Source organism: Lemur catta, chromosome 20, assembly GCF_020740605.2.
Source record: "Lemur catta isolate mLemCat1 chromosome 20, mLemCat1.pri, whole genome shotgun sequence".
In the NCBI taxonomy this organism is placed as follows: Eukaryota; Metazoa; Chordata; class Mammalia; order Primates; family Lemuridae; genus Lemur; species Lemur catta.
Genome location: NC_059147.1, coordinates 29,561,182 through 29,568,133, shown reverse-complemented (window position 1 = coordinate 29,568,133; position 6,952 = coordinate 29,561,182).

The window sequence follows — 6,952 nt, the reverse complement described above, 5'->3', positions numbered from 1 at the left end:
CCCTTGAGTAGAGCCCCTCCCCCCTTTTCAACCAGAGCTCCCTCTTATCCCGCCCCCACCCTTCCCAATGAGTCAAAACTCCCACTTCCTCTTAGTCCTGTCCCTGCAGGGTGTGGGGCTGGCATCTGATAAGCTAATTCACAATAAGGTATTGACTTCTTGCAAGATGCCTGCCCCTCCCAGAAGGACTCATTTTTTTAAAAGGCGGCAACTCATTTACCTACTTCTGAGAATGTGGTGGAATCTCTGACAGTATGGCAGGGTGGTGAGGGAGGTTATTTTGTTCTGTGCAAACCTCAAATGACACTTTACAGAGATCTGGGATCTCCCCTAAGGGGCCCAGCACAGGGGCAGGCTGCATTCCTTTCTCTCTCGTCTGCTTAGCAAGACAATCCTTGGTGTTTACTGCCTCTGTTTACTGCAAGAACCTGATCCCAGTGTGGCCAAAAGATCACCACTGAAGGTGGACAGGGCTTGGTCTAGCTGCCCCGCCCCTTTGGGCACCATCATCTGTGGGATGCCTCAGCAGGGCAGACTTCACTCATTGATCAGACTTAATCCACTAATAGGAACTTATAACCTAATGCCACGACTCTGGGCGCCTCAGATTGGGTGCAAAATTGGTTTCTGTGCAAGAGTGGTTTAAGAAGCAAGGCCACTGCCAGGCGTGGTGGCTCACACCTGTAATCCTAGCACTCCGTGGGGCTGAGGCAGGTGGATCATTTGAGCTCAGGAGTTCGAGACCAGCCTGAGCAAGAGCGAGACCCCGTCTCTACTAAAAAATAGAAAGAAATTAGCTGGACAACTAAAAATATATAGAAAAAATTAGCCAGGCATGGTGGCGCATGCCTGTAGTCCCAGCTACTTGAGAGGCTGAGGCAGGAGGATCCCTTGAGCCCAGGAATTGGAGGTTGCTGTGAGCTGGGCTGACACCACGGCACTCTAGCCCAGACTACAGAGCGAGGCTCAGTCTCAACAAAAAAAAAAAGAAAGAAAAAGAAAGAAAGAAAAAAAAGAAAGGAAGTTGTGGTTATCTGGTAACCTGGGCCATGAGAGATACTTGGTGGGCACCAATCCTTGAGGGAAGCAGGAGTCTCAAGGGCCCAGTTTAAGGGATGAATCTAAGAATGGGAAGATGTCTCCAAAGGCAGCAGCCTCTATGTGAAGTCATGTCAACCACCAGCATCATGTTTAAAACTCTCACGTGCCAGCTGCTGTTATCTTGCACCAAATAGTGTCACCCTGTCCAAAATGGGGGCACTGCATCCACATTTTACAGATGAGGAAATTGGTTAAGTCACTTGCCAGAGCTAGCACTTGAAATCAGGTAGTCTTTGTTCCTCTTAACCACCTGCCCCATCCAATGCCCCCAAAACTTTCTCAGATAAAATGGAGTGAAATCCTAATATACCAATATATAAAACAGATGTTTTTAAAGCTGCTCTGGGGGTGGAGGTCAAGGTCAGGGTTCAGAGAGCCCAGAGCAGAGCTTTCTGAGATTCACCATGACACTGGGAATTCCCTCCACCTTCCCATTTGAGCATTACTAGTACAGGAGTGTAGCAAGGAAGCAAAGAAGTTATTTGGACCCACATTCAAGACCAATCTCAAATGTAGACTTTCAGTGTAGATATCTTATGGGAAACACAATTATATTTACATCATTTTTTTGGTTTTTAAAACCATTGGTTTGTTAAATATAAACACTTAAAAAATACTGCAATATTTGTAACTTTTTTCTTCTGGCATTCCTTCTCCTCCTCCTTCCCCCTTCCCCATCCCCCTCTCCCTCCTCTTTATCCTCCTCTTCCTTCTCCTGCTTCCTGCTTTTTAAAAGTTGAGGTATACATTCTCCACCAAAAGGAATCAAGGATGTTTGGAGAGATGGCTGATTCCAGATTTGGGTAAGGGAAATAGAACCGAACATCTAGTTTGTCAGAAAGTAAGCAAGTACACAAGAAACGATGGGGACATGTCAACAGTACACAAGGGCTAACTTGAAGGGGCTCCCGTTGGCCAAATTTAGCACAATCTGAGCATCAAATGAAATAATGATAGGGGTTACAAAATAAAAAAAGCACAAAATAAGAATCTATCAGTCCCTACTGATAAAAATAAAGTAGAATCCTGATTAAGAAATGTAAAAGGAATGATGGAATTAGAAAAATCACCATTTGGCAGCTGTCATAGTAACGATTTATTTGGGCTAGCATCGCCAATGAATGCTAAAACTGATGGGTGAAAATATGATGAGAAACAGGATATTTATATTGATTTAAAGTATCTTCCCACAGGACACAAATTACAGACGGAAAAACAGTCACTCCGCAGTACAGAAACATGACAGGTACCATCTTAACAGGTGATCAAAGTTGAAATCACCACGTAGATATCATCTGCCTCCTGATAGGGTGCTCTGAGAATGACACTTCACTTCCGTGATATTCCTGCCCAAGATGTAGAATTGGAATCAAATCACAAGGAAACTTCAGACAAATCCAAGCTGAGGAGTCCTATTTAAAAATAACTGGCCTTTACTCTTGAAAAATGTCAAGGTCATAAGACAAAAGACTAAGAAACTATTCCATAATCAAAGGAAACTAAAGAGACATGGTCACTAAATGAAATCTTGGAACAGAAAAATTCATTTATTTATTTCACTATAAAAGATATTGGTGGGATAATAGACAAAATTTAAATAAAGTCTCTATATTGAAAATGGTATTATATCAATGTTAATACATTGGTTTTTATAATCTTATAAGAAAATGTCCCTGTTTCTAGGAAACACACATTGAAGTAATTAGGCATAAAGAGGCATCAGGTTTGCAACTTACTTTTAAATATTTCAGAAAAAAACAGAAGCAGACAGAGAATGATAAAGCAAATGTACTAAAATGTTAACATTTGGGGAACTACAGAATCTGAGTAAAGGGTGTATGGCAATTCTTAATTCTATTTTGCAACTAAAAACATTTCAAAATAAAAATTTAAAAACAGTGCAGTATTAAAACATGTTTCATACATTGGGATTATTGTGATGCTCAAAAAGGCAACTTAGGATCTGAGGCAAGTGTCTAGAATATCATTGGCAAATTCATCGTATATATTATTTTGTCAGCTAAAATAATTGTTGGTTCATTAAATCTGAAAGTTATAATTTGTTTTTGGGCTATTGCTAATCATAAATAAATATGTCCATGACTGAAAAAAATTGAAGTGTAGTATACATGCAGTAAAGTGCAGTTTTATTATATATGTGGAGATATATATATGGATAATACAGATATACACATGCAGGCTCTACTACCTCACTGATGCTCACTCATCACTGTATTTAATCCTCTCAGGATTGGCCAGGTGGGCATCACTACCTGCATTCTACATGAATGAAGGAAACTGAGGAAGGTCCCATGCTAGCAAGGGGCAGAATCCAGATGCAAACCATTGTCCTTTGAATTCCAAAGCCAGTGTTTGAAAGCACTCTGCTACACTAATTACTGATGCTAGTGTCATCAACAAACATTGATGGGTACCAGTTACTTTACCTCCCTGTGCCTCAGTTTCCTCATTCATAAAATGAGATCACAGCCACACACGCTTAATGAGTTAAGACATGTCAAGTGCTCAGACAGTGCCTGCATATAGTAAATGCTCATGTGTGAGTTATTATCACCCTCTGTGCATAAGGCACTGGGAATACCATGAGGTCTAAGATGCCATTCTCTACTCCTGGGGCTACTCCCTAGCTAGGAAGACAGCGCACGTTTCCACAAAGATAAATAGCCACTCCAGGCAATTCATGGTAAGGACTGGCATGTGTATCTCTGGTCCAGAGAACCAGATAGGGGGATGCCTTGGAGGAAGTAGCCTTGGCCAGCAGGACACTGAAGTGGCTTCCCACCATTGCTGCTTGGTCTGGGAGGAGCTAATGCACCTATCTGAAGCATATCCAGCCCTGCCCCGGCTCCCAACACATCTTGTCTGCCACTATCAGTGCAATGGTCTTCATGAATGAGACTTTTGCTTCTGCCTGGAGATCTTCCCACTGGCCCTGGAGGTCCCTGCCTGGATCAGTCAGTGTCTGGGAAAAGAGAAACAATTCTAAAGCATCTAAAAAGGGTGTGATTGCAGGAAATTGGACACACAGGTGATGGAAGAGTAGGGAAACCAAAGAGGCACAACAGTAGGAAGCCACTGCTTCTCTCCCCACCCCCAGCTGAAGGGGCAAGGGAGCAAGTGATGCCACTGGAGCCCAGGGAAGAGATGTAGCCACAGCCAGAGGTGCTGCCCAAGGCAGAGAGAAAGGGGAACCCACTCCCCACCAGCTTCTTCCAGTCTCCTATCTATTGGGCTCTAGTGATGTCCAGGGCCTGGGAAACCCAGCCTGAAGGGCTCAGCAACAACCCCCTACCCCTGACCCCTCTCCTACCAACACAGACAAGAAGAGGGGAAGAGTGAGGAATAGATCTCAGGCCACAAGGGCCAACAGCAGCCCACGGCCTTTCTACTTTGGCATTCCAATGACTCATCCCATGTTTGGCACAGATCTGAGCTTCATAAATGAGTTTGAGCAAATGATTGACTGTTGGGAAATAGGGCACAGTGTCCCATGTCATTGATCATTTTTTAAAGTGAACGCCTGGTATAATTATTCTGGAAAACTATTTGGCAGTAGCTACTAAAGTGGAACAGTGGAACATACTACAACCTAGCAATTCTACTCCCAAGTGTATACCTAACAGAGATGTGTATGTATGTTCATCAAAAGACACACACTAGAATTAGGTTATTGCAACAGCCCCAAACTGAAACCCCCTCACTCCCAAAACTCATCAACAGTGGAATGGATGGATAAACACAATGAAATATTGTATGACAACAAGAATGAATGATCTATAATTACTTGCATCGAAGTGCTAAATGATTCCATTTATCATAAATAGAAAAACAGGCAACACTAATTTCTGGCTCCAGGAGTCAGGGTAGTGGTTACCCTTGGGAGGTAGTGACAGTGAGGGAGTATTTGAGGGCTTCTGGGGTGTGGTAATGTTCTATTCCTTCAACCATGTGCTAATTACACAGTACGCTCAGTTTTTGAAATTGTGTCAAGATGTACACTTATGACTTGTACACAGTTTCTTGCATGTAATTCTTTAATCAAAAAATGAATACCCTAATGGATGGACCATTTTCTTTTCCTACTTCCTGCTTCTCCCATCTCAGCCCAAAGACCTTCCCTGGAAACTGAATGAAGGAAGAGGCTGGGTTAATGCCCACAGATGAGAAAGAGGCCCAAAGGACTGTGCTCTTTTTTGGGTGCCGAGCACTACACTGTGCTCTTGAGGGAATGGTCCAATGACCCCTCAGTGGCACATTCCCCTAGGGGTAGCATTATGATTATGAGGAATGGGACTGGCGAGGTGAGGTGACTTGTTCCGTATCACAAAATTAGTTCACTGGCTGGGCCGGGATTTGAACCCAACTTGCCTCCGAACTCCCCAGCCTAGACTCTTAACTCTTTTGTTCCTCTATGATCCAGAGGGAACAGGAGACACAGGTAATGCTGACTATGGCTCCTGGCCCTTAGTTTGTGCCTCTGATTCTGATTTATAAAATACAAGCTACCTCGCTTTCTGGAGACTTTCTGCCTCTGCCTCACCCTCAGCTGGAACAAAGCAATTTCTAGACACCAAAGATGTCTGTCATGCCTAATGTCACCCTCTGCTTCTGAATGAGGTCAAAAAGCTTTGTCCTGGCCTGGAGATCAGGCCTACACAGGGATCCCCATAACTCTAAAAGGAAGGGAATCAAGTTCAATGTGGACACCAAGAGAAAGCATCCAAACAGCTCACCCTGAAAAGGGAGGTCAAAGGAAGCCCCCAGAGCACAGGCAGGAAAATCAGAAGGTGGATATTAGTAACAACCTTCCATGCTTTGGTCTTCTAAAGGGGTGAACCACAGACTGACCATCCTTCAATTCCCCCAATGCGCTCTCTGTCCTCTCTGGGCCTTCACAAGAGCTCTTCGCTTTCCAGATGTCACTCTTCCCTTGGCCTTTGCTTGGGGGCTCAGGTTGTGGTTGAGTGTGGGCTAAAGAGTCTGGCTCACCTAGATTCAAATTCTACTTGTCTTCACATCTCAGCTAAGACCTCACTTGCTCTGAGAAATCTTCCCTGGTGCCTCAAAATCTGGGACACCTTGAACTTCTCCTCTTATAGCATTTATCATCCTGGACTGTAATTGTCTGCATCGCAGTGGAAGCTCCATGTGAGCAGGGACACTAACAGCTTTGCTGCTCACTGCTGCATGCCCAGGGCCGAGCGCATAGTAGGTGCTCAATAGATATATGTTAAGAGAATGAAAGCGTGCTCTGGCAGCCACTGGATGGTGATTTACATAACTTGCAAATAGTCACTTGCCCATGAGCCTGAGTTCCTTTATCTGATTTTTGGGCAGCTTCCCTTTTGGGGAAGAGGACAGACACTTCTTATTCACAGTTGAAGCTTAACACTTAGGGATGGTTTTGACTCTACTGTTCAAAACATGAAATCCTGCAAAAATGCTGGTGGGGGCAGCAACCACATGGGGAAGGTGGAGGGATAGTTGAGGCTAAGTCAGAGGAAATGGTCCCAGAAAGTGGAAGGACTGGGTGGGCAGGAGAAGGTGGCCTCTGCTTCACTTTAAGTCATTCCCTCTGAAACTCTTTGTTTGTAGCTGTCAGGATTAGCAGAGGCACATTCTCAGTGCTTCCCTGAGAAGAAATGACTCTCTAAAGCAGGGTTTCTCAACCTCAGCACTACTGACATTTTGAGCCAGATAATAATTCTTTGTTGTGCAGGCTGTTGTGTGTATTGAAGAGTGTTTAGAAGCATAGTGGGTTGAATAGTTTCCTTCCACAATTCATGTCCACCTGGAACCTCAGAATGTGACCTTATTTGGAATAAGGGTC